Genomic DNA, 14,203 nt, shown 5'->3' with positions numbered 1-14,203 from the left:
TGAACTTTTAGGGGCAACCAAAAAGTATCTTCGGTGACGAGGATGCAGGGCAGCTTCTGGAAACCTGATGATCTCAGCTCCTCCCTCTCGCTGTTCGGGTCCTAGGCACAGGCTGGGCACCCCCCAACCCGCCCACTGCGGCCCTGGGCCCCCACCCCGACCCCGCCCCTCCTCCCAGCCGCCCCGGCCTGCTCTCACACCTGCCGCCAGCTCGGGTCCCGCTTTTGCACCGTAGAGAGACGGCGTCGAGATCCTGGCCTAGGGTGGGCACCAGGTGCAAAGCCGAGGGAGCGCGCAAGAGAGGGCCGGCAGCCCCTCACCCCGGGGGAGGTGGGCGATTCGGGACTGAAGGACAGACGTCCCTGGCCCGCCGGGCTGGGGGCGGGGAGGAGGGGGTGGAGCCGCCGGGGAGGGCGGTGCCGCGGGGAGCGGAGCCCAGCCTCTCCCCCCACCCGCTTTGGTGCCGGAGTCTCAGTGACAAAAAGCTCCTGCTCGGTGCCCAGCGCCTGGCGGCGGTGTCCGACCGCGAACGCAGAGGGCGGCCACGCAGGTGGGGGTGTAGCCCGAAGGGCCGGGCCGGGAGCTGGGGCTGCAGGCTCCGCCGCTGCGCTGTCAGCGCCTGCCCCGTGGCTCTCGGCTGGAGGAGCGGCGGCCGCCTGCCCGGGGCGCGCGTCTGGCTGAGCGGGGCTGGCGCGTCGGGACCACCTGGCGATGCTGTCGCCGCTGCCGCCGCCTCTGTAGCGAGCGCCCAAGCCCGCCGCGGAGAAAGGTCGGTGAGTTTCGGTTTGTTTCTTTGCCCGCTCCGGGTCGGGGGCGGACAGAGGGGCGCGCGGGGATGTCTGCGCCCCTACGGCGGCCGCGCCGGAGCCGGGAAAGCGGGAAAGGGCAGCTGCCGCCTGCTGTAACTGGGGGGATCTTCTGGACGGCGGATGGGGTGGCGGGGCCGCAGGGGTCCCGGGGAGAGGAGCGCGGGGTCTGGCGGGGCGCGCGGGAGGTGGTCCCGGGAGTTGCGTGTCTCCCGAGCGCTGGCGGAGTTGAGCGGGCGGCCGCGGCGGAGAGCGGCGCTGTCGGCTGCTCGGCCGAGTCCTCGGATGCCCCCTGGAGCTCCGGTCCGAGGGAGCTCGCCTCGTGCCCGCGCCGCGCGCGCCCCTGGGTGTGCACGTGCGCGCGCGCTCGTCCCAGCTTCGCACCCGGCCCGCGCACACCCCGGCTCGCCGCCTCTAGGTCCCCTTGTCTCGCGCCTTCTCCACCCCTAGAAGTTGCCCCGGGGCCCCTCCCGGAAGGAGAGGACGCTGTGACGGGCAGATGTTGGGGGTCTTTTGTGCAGACACATTCGCCGGGGGCGCTTGCTCCTGGAAGGACAGCGGCAGGACAAAGCCAGCTGGACTCGTGGGGCGCTGCTCGGAAGCGGCGGTCTCCAATCCCGCCTGGGGTGGGGGCATGGCTTGGGGAGCGCTGCGCGGGTCTGGAGAGAGTAGAGAAATCGCCAAAACAGAGTGACGGTGACTTGATGAGGTAGCGGACAGGGGCAAACGAAAGAAAGATGCTCCGGATTGCCGCGCTGTGTGTCTGCGCGAATAACTAGGCGCCCCGCATTCCCACATGACCGGGTTACCTAGTAGATTTTGCTAGTGTGTCTTTGCCCCAAGATGTTATTCTCCACCCGCTCCGATTTCTTTTTCCTAGGGCTTACTGTTGCTAGTAGACGCTCTGCCACCAGAGGGGAACTCGTGGGCGGGGGATACTGCGGAGGAGAGGGGAGGTGGTTATTTATCCTATAGAGACAATTAGGAGCCGTGACGCCCCCTTCTCGGCCGCCAGCCCTCCACACCTCAACCGCCTTGCTCCATCTCCCCAGTGTACCCGCTCCAGCCCCGCCGGCCCGGCCTGGGAGGGCGCTTGGATTTCCTTCTCTAAGGCGCGTATCTAACCCTTCCTGCATGTATTTCACTGCAGGCTGAAGAAAGCTCAGTCTCAATTGTGTTTCCTGCCTGTCAGCCTCTTGCCTCCTAAACGCGTACCATTTCCACTTGATGTCATCATGCAGAAGGGGGTGAAAGAGACTCGGTGACAGATTCAGGTAACCCCCCACGATCTGGGTAGCCGCCTGGGTGTCTCTGGGTCATTTGGGCCGACAGTGCTGGCACAGGGCTGTTTGGGTGGTTTCTGCATCAGCATCGTTCCTATCTGTGAGAAGGTGTGGGGGCTGCTAAAACTCCAGGTTCAGAGAAAGAAATTGCAAATGACTTTATACCTTCCCTTTGAAGAAGCCATTGGAGGGAGGTGCAGGGTGAATTTGGGATTGTAGAAATCCCACCTGGTTTCCTTTGATGGGAATTTTGATATAATTAATACACAGGCGGTTGTATCTGAATGTGAGGTTTCCATAGATGCCTGCTTTCTTATCTGTAGTAATATATTTAGGCTTCAGTCTAGAGGTGGGGTATCCTTTGTTGAAAAGGTGTCATTGGAAGGCTGATTGTACTTTTGCCCAGTGCTCTAATTGAGCACTGGTCAAATGAGGTGACCTTCTTATGAAATACTTTCCCCTGTTCCTTCATTGTAATAGTGTTTGTAATATTAAGAGAGACACCCCAGCAGTGAGTACTGGGAGGTGGAAGGAAGGGCCGTTGGGGGCAGCAGAAAGAGAACAGAGAAAACAGCTTGAGTGAAGTTTCCATTTAGATAGCCATGAACCTCTCATCTGTATTTTATCTTTAGGTTATTGGGGCTTTTCCAAAAACTCTGGCCTGTTCTTTTCTTTCCAAGGATAGTTCTGTTTTGATGTCAGCCTAACCGGATCTGGGGTTATCTTGGTAAGAGTGCAATGAAAAAACATAACCTTTAGACTTAGCAGGACACTCCGGCATTAGCATTTTCTCCTAGAGGGCAGAGTCCTGCGCATCCTACACTAGTAGCAGGGAATAAGGATGGTTATGGAAATTGGCTTTCGATTTTTCTTGTAGGAAGACAGATTGCTGAGGGCCAAAGGCTCCTGGTATACTCTCTTTTACACTCAGTAGCACCTTGGTATCTGTGACAGATTCTCTCTTCACCATTTTCCTCCAAATCCCTTGCAAAATGAAGTTAAAAACTTGAAAGATTATTCACCTCTAATGTAGTTTTGTTTTGGAAGGTGACTTTAAAACCATAGGTGACACTAGCATTTATCCTTCTACTACAAGCATTCAGGAGTCACTAGTAAAAGTAGTTGGGTTATCTAGTCCCAGGTGAAACAAAGGCCAGTGCTTTGCAAAGATCAGATGAGTAATATGGTGCTAAGCTAGAGGTATTTTTGACAAGTAATTTTTATGTCAGCAATAGTACAGGGTGTGTACTGTGTTGCTGCAAGAAGAAAACACATGTGATGGCATAATAAGGAATGTAATAATGCAATAGAAACAAGGGTGTGGTTTTCTTTTTTAATAGAATAAACACTTCACACACAAAATTCCATACGGCAAAACAGTAGCCTGCGCATGTAAATGCACGTCCAAGAACAAAGATAGCCACAGTGCAGTGTTAGGTTTCATTGTGGTTTTAAATTGTGTACAGTGATAAATCATAATAAAGTGTCCATTGATGCTTATTTTTTTTTTTTTTTTTATAAGAAGGAGGCTCCCCACCCTCAGATGTGTTTAGCTTTAGGCTGGAGGATCCCTAGACACTATTAGACTGATCTTTGCCTCCAATGCCTGCTTCCTTTCTACAATGCTCATTTATTCATTTAGCAGATGTTTATTGGCACCTGATAGATAATGCTCTGTGATAGGTAATGGACTCAAGGGGTTGGGATTGGGTGTAGGGGGAGACACAAAATTCAACTCCCTATAGGAAGACCTGATTCTAATTAACTTCAATGGAACCTCAAGAATGGTAGGATTGGACTTCTGGGGAGATAAAATATGGTCATCCACCCTTGACTTTAATGCCTTTTTCACTGAGGAGCTCACTGCTTCATAAATGGCTGTTCCTGTTGTCAGAAGGTGGCCTTTTCATTGTAGTCTTTTTAGCTGAATTCCATACAGTTCAATCCTTACATTGTTGAGGGTCATTCTGGTTTCATTTCTGATTTCCTTAGAGTTGTTTGAACCCACCTATACTGTCAGCAACCTCTGCTTTTCAAGATAGTGTTCCGTTCCTGATGAAGCTGAATTTTGAAACAAATGCTGTTTTTCCGTATTATCTGATTTAGAAAACAGATTGATGGGATGCTTTTGCAGATTTTTCTCTTTTTTAAACAGTGACGTACCAGCAAGATAGGTGGGGTTATGCTGCAGTAACAAATACCTCCAAGTCTCCATGGTTAAATAGTTTCTTTCCTTCCCGTGCTGCATCCAGTGTGGTTGGCAGGCGGACCCTGCTCATCGTGGTCACTCAAGGAGTCAAACTGATGGAGTCTTGGTCTTGATGTGAGCTTGCAAGATCATTGCAGCATTGGGAAGAAAATGCTGCAGGGTCTTGCTCTAGCAATTATGTGATCTCACCCAGAGGTGAGTTCCATCACTTTGGCCAGAACTCGGCATATGACACTATTTAATCCCAATTCAATATTTCTTGTGCTGAAAAAGGGAGAAGTGGATATGGGTGAGTAGCACTAGTGACTTCCACAGTGATCTGGTCTAGGTGAGGTTAGAAAGTGTGTCCTACGGGACCTAGCTCAGTGCTTGGTAGGTATTGGATGTCACAAGAGTATTGACTGAATCAACAACCTGTAATTTACAACCTATATATTTACTATTCCAACCTGTAATTTACTAATATATGGTCCGACCCCAACCTGTAATGTACTACTAATATGTTGATATATTATTTACTAACATGGTTGTACACCGGTCATCAAATAAAATAATTATAATCCTCTCTTTGCCTATTTCAAGTGCATGTTTACTCTGAAGTGAAAGGCCATTAGGTATTTTCAAGGCTGATTCACAAGGAGGTTGTGAGCTTAGCATTATGTAATAGAGAGGCGTTACTTACACACTTTCTCTGCCTCACCATCTGCCTCTTGTTTAAGGCTTCCTGAGTTTGTTTGGAACAGCCCAGGGTAGAAAGAGAGTGGCAATGGGCCTAGGACCACCCAGGAGGTGGCCTCCTGAAGCAGAGACCACAGGGCAACAGATAAGATCTAAAGGGGGCAGGAATGTGTTTAGGGTAAGCTTGGGGTCACCCTTTTGTTACTTTGATGTTTACAAAAAGAAATTTGGACAAGAGGCTTTTTCTGGTCACAGGACTAGCAGAACACCCAGAGAGTTCGGGGACATTTGTGCTTCCATCAGCAACTGTATTGACTAGGAGGGTGGTGAGTTTTAAAGCCTTCCTTACCTCACTCTCCCTAAAAAGAGTTGTATGCTATGGAATAGGCATTGCAAGGTGCTCTGGATTCAGCAGTTGGTGGCTTGCAGAGATTTTGCTTGGGGAAGAGCTTTTCACTTATACATCTTTGTTCACATTGTGATAACTGCATGCACGGATGAGCATTTTTAAGATTTGATAAATACCTTAAGCATAAGCATAGAATTTAACAAAATGATACTGCTTTTGGTTCAGTACTCACCTTGGCAAAGTCATTTTTATAAAGATAGCTCTCCAAATAAGAAAGTGGTATGGTAAACTATGTTAGTCTCCAAGTCACAGTGACTGAGGGACTGAGGGGATATCAGTATCAACCTAGGGAGGTTGAGACCACCCGGCTTCATTCAAGTGATAAGATGTAGCACCCAAAGGGTTTCTGAATTGGGAGATGAGCAGCTGGGAGACCAGCAGGAAAAACCAGATATAGACCATCCAAAAACCCATTCAGGGTACCTGGGGTTGGGCTGAGGGCCAGGCACAGACTGAGGGAGAAGGAAAATGAAGCCCTAGGAATAGTCTTGAACTATATTTGGGAAGCCCCAAAAGGCATTTCTATATTTTCTCTGGCCTCTGCATCCCTACCACTTTAATTTCATACCCAAGTCAGCTGGTCAGGTAGAGGACACTTGTGGCGTGAAAGTGGTTTCTGGCACTGCCCATTGTGACGTCATGGAAACTGGAAAGGAAGAAGGCGTTGGTTTTCCTGCTCCTTTCCCCATGGCTTCGAGAGTTCCACTGTGTGATCCTGCAGTCTGACTCCATGATTGAAATCACAACTGGGATAAAGTTGGTAGAGATGCTTCTTAATTTACAGTGGGGCTACATCCTCATAAGTTAAAATAAGTTAAAAATATTGTAAATGGAAAATGCATTTAATACACCTAACCTACTGACATCACAGCTCAGCCTAGCCTACCTTAACCGTGCCCAGAACATGCACATTAGCCTACAATGGGGGCAAAATCATGTAACAAAAAGCCTATTTTGTGTTAAAGCATCAAATATCTCATGTAGTTTATTGAAAGTGAAAAACAGATTGGTTGTATAGGCACTCAAAGTACGGTTTCTACTGAAAGTGTATTGTTTTCACACCATTGTAAAGTCAAAAAATCCAAAGTCATAGGTGAAACAGTTGTAAGTAGAGAACCATCTGTGTTTGTTAAATGCTTAAGGATTTTCTATTTCTAATTGACTCACTGTCATTGTAGGATTTAAAGAGGGAGGCCTCAAATAGTATATCTGTGACCTGCATCTCCTTTGGGTGGTTCTTGACATCCATGATTTCTTGGCCTAGATCATGTTTGGCTGCTGAGGCCTGGACTATGTGCTTTGTGGAGTTGTGAGGGGGCGGCTTGTGATCTCCTGCGAGTGGAGAGGATGCCTTTCTTACCCCTTGATGTATTAATGCCTGCATAAATAAAACTCGTTGCAAACATCCTGCATGATGAAACTTACTCAAACATCACATAGACTTCCTGGGTACCTGCCTTCCATGCAAAGGAGGGGTTGAGCAGATGAAGATGTGCTGCTGGTGGGAGCAAAGTTATGAGGAAGTGGAATCTCCAAATGCTGTGTTCTGTGCTTGCATTTTCTCTTTCTACAACCTCCTCTCTCCTGCCACTGTCACATTCCCACCTACCAAGGAAGTGTAACCTTCCCAGCTCAGTTCTGATGTAGACATCCAGATAATCACACTTAGTGCACTCCTCACTGAGGTTTGACAAGAATTGATGAGATTTTGGTGAAAGCTTTGACAGGTACTATGGAAATAGGGAATACTCTTCTTCTTTTTTTTTTTTTTTTTTTTTGAGATGGAGTCTTGCTCTGTCACCCAGGCTAGAGTGCAGTGGGGCATGATCTCAGTTCACTGTAACCTCTGCCTCTGGGTTCAAACAATTCTCCTGCCTCAGCCTCCCAAGTAGCTGGGATTACTGGGATTATTGTTTTCTATTTTTAGTAGAGACAGGGTTTCACCATGTTGGCCAGGCTGGTCTTGAACTCCTGACCTTGTGATCCACCCGCCTTGGCCTCCCAAAATGCTGGGATTACAGGTGTGAGCCACTGCGCCTAGCCAGGAGCATTCTTCTTAATATTGCTGTTCTGCTCCTTAGTAGATTTACTGTTCCCCTTAGTGACAGTTCCCACTGCCGCATCTTAGTCAAGAACCTTGTTTCTCTCTGGGCTATGACAGTGGTCTTGCTCACTTTCTGGCTTTCCCACCCTCACTCCAGTTTGGAAAATGCTGCCACTCTTAGACCACTAGGCTGATTAATCCTTCATCCCCTCAATAACTTTTCGTTGCTCTTGTGGGAGGAAGCTCATATTGTTCAGTCTTGCTTTTCAAGTTTCTGCAGGTTGACCCCAAACTTCCTTTCCAACCTTGACTTTTGCTCTGCCTGACTTTAAAACTGAACATTAGCTGGGATGGTTAATCCACTGTTGCCCAAAATGTTTTTCATCGCCTCTTTCTTATTCTAGCACATTCTGTGGCCTAAAATGTCCTCTTCCTTCCTCTGCCTCTATCCTATCGTTAAAGCCTCAGTTCAGCTCTGAACTCTTCTGAAAAATTTAACTTGATCACGTTAGCCTTTAGCAATTCTTTATAATCGAAAGTTCGCTGGCAAAATTGCCTCCATGTCTCATTTCATTCAACATTCATTCATTCATTCTACAAAGGGCACTTGTCATGGATTGTCTTATATTATCACCTAAGATTGAAGTGTCTTTTTCTTTCTGTTTAATTGCAAAGAATAGAAATTCACTCCAGCTAGTTTGCAAAAAGGGAGGTAAATTGAAAAGATGTCCCCGGATGTCTTGTCATCAAGCCACATTTCCTAAGAGTTCCGGTGAATGGGACCCTTCCAGTTATCGCTCACCCTGGACCTGCTTAGCTGCAGGAGAGGGTTGGGGCACAGTTCCTTCCAAGAAGACCTGTGGCTGGCTGATGTAGCAATTGTGACCTGCAGTTAGCCTACAATGGGGGCAAAATCATGTAACAAAAAGCCTATTTTGTATTAAAGCATCAAATATCTCTTGTAGTTTATTAACACTGTGTTGAAGGTGAAAAACAGATCGGTGGTATAGGCACTCAAGGAGATCTCAGTTCTCTTGCAAGCTCCTTAAAGATGACTGGATGAGGCGTTACACTATTGTGTATTTAACAATGTTTGTACACAGGAAGGGCTCAATAAACAAATCATTGGTAACTCTTTGACAACACAGAAAATGATTTTGACTTACAGTGATTTAAAGGAATTTTAAACCCTTTAGCTTGAAGTCTCAAAGGAAGTTAAGAGAGAAACTTATTTTTAAGAGCTTCCCCTACTTGCATTCATAATGATTAAATGTTGAATCAAATTAGAATGACCAGGCTGCAGTGAGTATACCAGTGCTTGGGAGGTGAATGAGGGTCATCAGTCTAACAAAATTAGTTGTTATTCCAAGTCTGTTTTCAACTTCCATTTGCCTCCTACTTTGCCCACAAAAAAAAAAAAAAAAAAAAAAAGAAAAAGAAAAAACCTCTCATTGGTGACATATAACAGCAGCTTCAGGACTTTACAGCCCACCAGGCCACCCCACAATCTAAAGGAGCAGGCATTGATGTCTGGATTTGCAATGACTGGGTGTAATTGCCCAGGACTGACCACGCCATCTCCCTTTATAATTAAGGCTTCAATGCCTTTGTGATATACATCTGTTTTTCCTCTCTTCTTTTGATTGTGGAATACTCATTGACATGATAGAAACTCTTCTTTGATACTCAAAATGCTTGATCATTATGAGAGTGTTATTATGAAAGAGGGAAATAAGTTCAGCTGCTTGAAGAAAATGATCAAAAATACATTAATATTAAAAATAATACTCTCAGCTGGGCGTGGTGGCTCATGCCTGTAATCCCAGCACTTTGGGAGGCCGAGGCAGGTGGATCACTTGAGGTCAGGAGTTTGAGACCAGCCTGGCCAACATGGTGAAACCCCATCTCTACTAAAAATACAAAAATTATCCAGGCATGGTGGTGTGCACCTGTAATCCCAGCTACTTGGGAGGCTGAGCCAGGATAATTGCTTAAACCTGGGAGGCAGAAGTTGCAGTGAGCTGAGATCATCCACTGCACTCCAGCGTGGGGGACAGAGCGAGACTTCATCTCCAAAAAACAAAACAAAACAAAACGAACAAACAAACAAAAAACACTCTCAGTTTGAAGGGTAGTGAATGGGGTTGAGATAAATGTCTCAGGAACTAAGTATTTGTTGTGATATTCTTTTATACTTGTGTTGCTCTGGGGTAGGTTTGCAAATTGCTTCCTCAAAGATTAATAATATGAGATTAGAAGTGGTTGGTGAGCACGTGGACAAATTTGTGTACTTTGGAGAATTTACTGCTTTGTTGCATGAGACATAAGATTACTGCTGTTTTAAGTGAGTAATAGTTAATTCAACCATGCAGTTAAAGAGGCATCCTTAACTGGGATAAATACTTCTCCATCTGCTCCCACTCCTTCGCACTGGTACTTCAGAAACTGAAGGTTTCCATCTATTCACAGATCCATCTATTCACCTGTGGTGGTGTGTAAAGTGTCATTTGAAACCCTGAGCATCAGGGATTTAAACCACTTATTGGGCAAACAATTGCATTCATTAAATGTATTTGAATGGCTGGGCATGGTGGCTCACACCTGTAATCTCCGCACTTTGGGAGGCCAAGGTGGGCGGATCACCTGAAGTCAGGAGTTCAAGACTAACCTGGCCAACATGGTGAAAACCTGTCTCTATTAAAAAATACAAATTAGCCAGGCATGGTGGCGGGCACCTGTAATCCTAACTACTCTGGAGGCTGAGGCAGGGAGAATTGCTTGAACCTGGGAGGTGGAGGTTGCAGTGAGCTGAGATCGTACCAATGCACTCTAGCCGGGGCAACAGAATGAGACTCTGTCTCAAAAAAAAAGAAAAAAAAATAATGTTGAATGCCTGTTTTTCCATGCATAATTCCAACAAAAATCCCTGCCTTCTAGCGTCCTGTATGTATTTAACTCATAATTAAGTTGGTTTTCTGCTTTTTTTTTTTCTTTTTTCTGTAATGGCAAAGCTAAAAGGGTAGAGAATAAAAGAAATGTATCTGATATTCTCTCAATTCTTGATACCTTAGCATATGTGCCTGCCTTACATGGCTCTAATTCAGGTAAGTAATTATGAACTGGAATTTTAAAAAGTAAGATGGGTTTGGGTTTAAATTTCACGTCTGCCGTGTGACCTGAGTGCACAAGGTCTGACTGAGCTTTGTTCTTCAGCTGCAAAATGGGGGAGAAGCAACCTCATTAAGTTCGTGTGAGAAAAGGAGAGACTTACATATAAATGCTTAATGTGTTGTCCTCCACAATGTAAGACTAAATAAATGGCAGTTGTCCTCCACAATGTAAGACTAAATAAATGGCAGCTGTTGCTAACGTCATTACACCCAGCATCTAGCATCCACCAATCACTGGGCTCCGTTCTGGCAATATCGGGATGAATAGGCATGGTCTCACCTGAAGAAGCTCTTAAGCTAGCCAAGGAGGTAAGGACATCCAAATAACTACAGCCTCCAGCGTTTACATGGGAGTTTCTTTTGCATGTCATTATTATCAGAGTCTTTCGGTTGGAAAGTCTTTGTAAAGCTTTAAGTGGCTCTGAGTTTAAAATGATAGGCCTTCTCAGGAGGAAGCGGGAAAAAGCTGGAAGCAACTGGAGGAGAGGAGTCTGAGAAAGGGTTCTGAGCTAGCCCATAGGTAACCTGGGCCTGCCTTAAGGGAGACAGTCGCCTTTCTCCTGTGGCTTCACTCTTCCCAAGTGAAATGAAGGACATCTTCTTTCCCAGGGTCTGCTTTCTTGGAAACAGAGTGACTCCCAGATTTGCCCATGACTAGGAGCATACCTGGGTCATGGAACTTTCCATTTTAAAACAGTCCCAGAAAAATTGGGATGAGCTGGTCACCCTCCAGTCTTGTTCTGTGATTGTCGTTTGGCATCCTGAAGCAGGCTTTGTAGAGATCTAACATGGTTAGTAGAGATACAGCCATCCTACAAGAGAGGAGCAAATGGGGCAGAAAAAGATGGGAAAAAAAACATCGTGGCTTTGGCAACCCCTTTATTAGGAATCTGCTTTTTGGAATGGGATATTTATTATGATTATTAAAAAGAAGAGAACTGTTTAATAAAGGCAAGGAAACTAGGCTATACAATATAAAGTGAATGAGACCTTTTAGAAATTCCTCTTAAAAAGGGGTAGCTGCTTGGGGCCCGGTACACACTAGACACTCAGTAAAGACTTGTTGAAATGGTGGCATCAATTTTTTCTTCAGAAATATTTTTGAAAGCTGCATAGAGAAGTGCAAGGGGCCTCTTAGACCTGCATTCCAGGACAGGTTGAGTGGCTGAACGCTGTGGGCTTTGAACCACTCTGTGCCTCACTCTTCTGGGCCCTTCCATCACTCATTTGAAAATGCATGCGTCTAGATATGCTCTGGGCTTCCTGTGCTGATATCTGAGTGTGTTTACGTATGAGCTGATGCTCTTCATGACTCTGTTTTTTTCTTTCTGGTGGAACCGCATGATGCTAGCAGACGAGTTGCTTTGCCTTTTGTTTGAAGCTAGGGTGCCTCTGGAACGTTCCTGTGTTGTAAACATGATGGCAGTGCGGGCTGGGTGGAGTGGGGCATTGTGTACTCAGCACCCTGTGTTTTCTTTCCAAAGATTCCAGAGGGTTTTTGTGATGAGTCTGTAATACTAAGTGGTGGTTGGGGAGGGAACCAGGCCTGGTTCCACCCTATGGCAGAGATCTTAGAGATCTCAGGAGCTGGACTCCAATTTGCCAGCATTTCCTCTCTCTCTCTCTCTGAGTCTCCATTACTAACATGTGGGATTGATGGAGACTGTTAAGGCCCTTAGCCAAGCCACCGATTCTTCTAGTATTTCGCTGATACCGCAGATGATAACCCTTTGTGCTCTCTTTCTCCTTGGAACCTTAGCAAATTGCCAGCAACAGTGATTAGTTTGTTGGTTGCCAGTTCTGTAAACCTCATGCACAGAGCACCTGAAGGCAATTGCCAGACACTTGCGTGTCTCTTTCCCATGTAATCATGATGCACACCAAGATACTGTATTCACTGTGTTCCTGGCACGCCAGATTTCTTCATAGTCTATTACTTCACCGAATAAAAAGGCAAATGACTTGTTTTTGGAAGGGGAATCTTATAGGCAAACAGAATGCATTTAATAAATTGCCTTTATTTTTGCACACAAAGTGCTAAATATTAGTACAAAGAGTTCATTTCTCTGCAGATTAAGTACAGGCTAATCTATGTTTTGGATTTTGGATTTTTTTTGATTTTGTAATATTTGCATTACACTTAACATTCAAACATTATATTTACTGGTTGAGCATTCCACGTCTGAAAATCCAAAATCCAAAGTGCTCCAATGAGAATTTCCTTTGAATGTCATGTTTGCACTCAAAAATTTCTGATTTGGGAACATTTCGGATTTCGGATATATGAATTTGAATGCCCAACTGTAGTTTACTTTTCTTTTTTCCAACAGGGACATCAGATCTATTAAAAATTAATTGTTCATACACCCTATGTCTTATAACAAAATAATACATTATTTAAGAATTGCATCTCAAGGCAGTCCGCACTGCCCTATAAGAAGTCTGTTAATTAACAAGGAACAATGTCTTCACCGGGAAGGAAATAAGAATATGTCAGATTTCACCCCAAATTTATTCCATCTTATTTGTAGAACTTGTGCGTGGAGATGCTAAACCCTCTCTTTGTGCTCCTTAAAATAACATTCTCTTGGGGTCAAATCTAGTTTGCAATGAAGATTGAAAAATGGATGCCATCTAGACAATTTAGAATTCCTCATAAATTAGGAGGACAGTGACAATCAATTTTGGATTCTCAACCTGATTCAGCCTTCTTATAGTTGCCTTGGCATTCATTTGATTTCATGTCTTTGACTGTTGCAAAGGACAACAGTATTAGCTTCTGTTACCGCTTTTAGGAAAGGTGAATGTGATTTTACTGAGACAAAAACCCTAGAAATAGGTTGTTTGCCTGCAATCTGCAATTCTCCTCTCCCCGTCAGGGGAAGCAGTTCTGAACAGGTTCTTTGTCCTCTGGGTTCTGGAGTCTGTTTCCCTCATTTTTATTTCTCCCTCGAGATTCTGACTTGTAAAGAAACAAATTTCTTCCTTTTATGAGGCTTTTTAGTACCAGGTGACTGGTGTCGTTCGATATAATCTGTAGTACTTAACAGCTAAGTACACTTTGTTTTCCCCAAGCTGATTACAGTGAAAATAAAATGAGAGGGAGAAGGCTGGGCGTGGTGGATCACGCCTAATCTCAGCACTTTGGGAGGCCGAGGTGTGCGGATCACCTGAGGTCAGATGTTTGAGACCAGCCTGACCAATCTGATGAAACCCCATCTCTACGAAAAATACAAAAATTAGTTGGGCATGGTGGCGTGTACCTGTAATCCCAGCTACTTGGGAGGCTGAGACAGGAGAATCGCTTGATGCACTCCAGCCTGGGCAACGAGAGCGAAACTGTCTCAAAAAAGAAAAAAGAAAAGAAAAGAAAACTAGAGAGAGAAAGACAACAGTTTGAGGGAGGAGGAGTGAGTAAAGAGAAGAATAAGGGTAAAGAACTGTGTAGGTGTACAGTATTTTTAAAATTCAGTTTTAGTCAAAATGAAGAACAACTGTTGTTTACATAATGGTGTTGGCTTCATAATTAAAAACATTTTTCCCGATGTTTTAGAAAATGACCTGGAAATTTATCAGATACTTTTCCTTCCCTAACTATTTTGGA

At 45.5% G+C, this 14,203-nt stretch overlaps 1 protein-coding gene across 3 annotated transcripts in view; it reads left to right on the top strand.

Annotated features, from left to right (window-relative positions):
- The first annotated feature begins 484 nt into the window (after nucleotides 1-484).
- RNF152 (ring finger protein 152) overlaps nucleotides 485-14,203 on the top strand; it is a 79,391-nt gene continuing 65,672 nt past the window's right edge. Inside the window, exons 1-2 of one of the 3 annotated variants that reach the window (XM_025365344.1) lie at nucleotides 485-769; nucleotides 1,957-2,080. The gene's annotated coding sequence lies outside the window, so the exon portion shown is untranslated. Of the gene's footprint in view, nucleotides 770-1,797; nucleotides 2,081-14,203 lie in introns of those variants that run through there. The other 2 variants (XM_025365345.1, XM_025365343.1) reach the window with 2 other exon arrangements.

This window comes from Theropithecus gelada, chromosome 18, assembly GCF_003255815.1.
Source record: "Theropithecus gelada isolate Dixy chromosome 18, Tgel_1.0, whole genome shotgun sequence".
Classification (NCBI taxonomy): Eukaryota; Metazoa; Chordata; class Mammalia; order Primates; family Cercopithecidae; genus Theropithecus; species Theropithecus gelada.
Note: the sequence above shows the minus strand (reverse complement) of the source record. Positions and strands in the feature narration are given on the sequence as shown.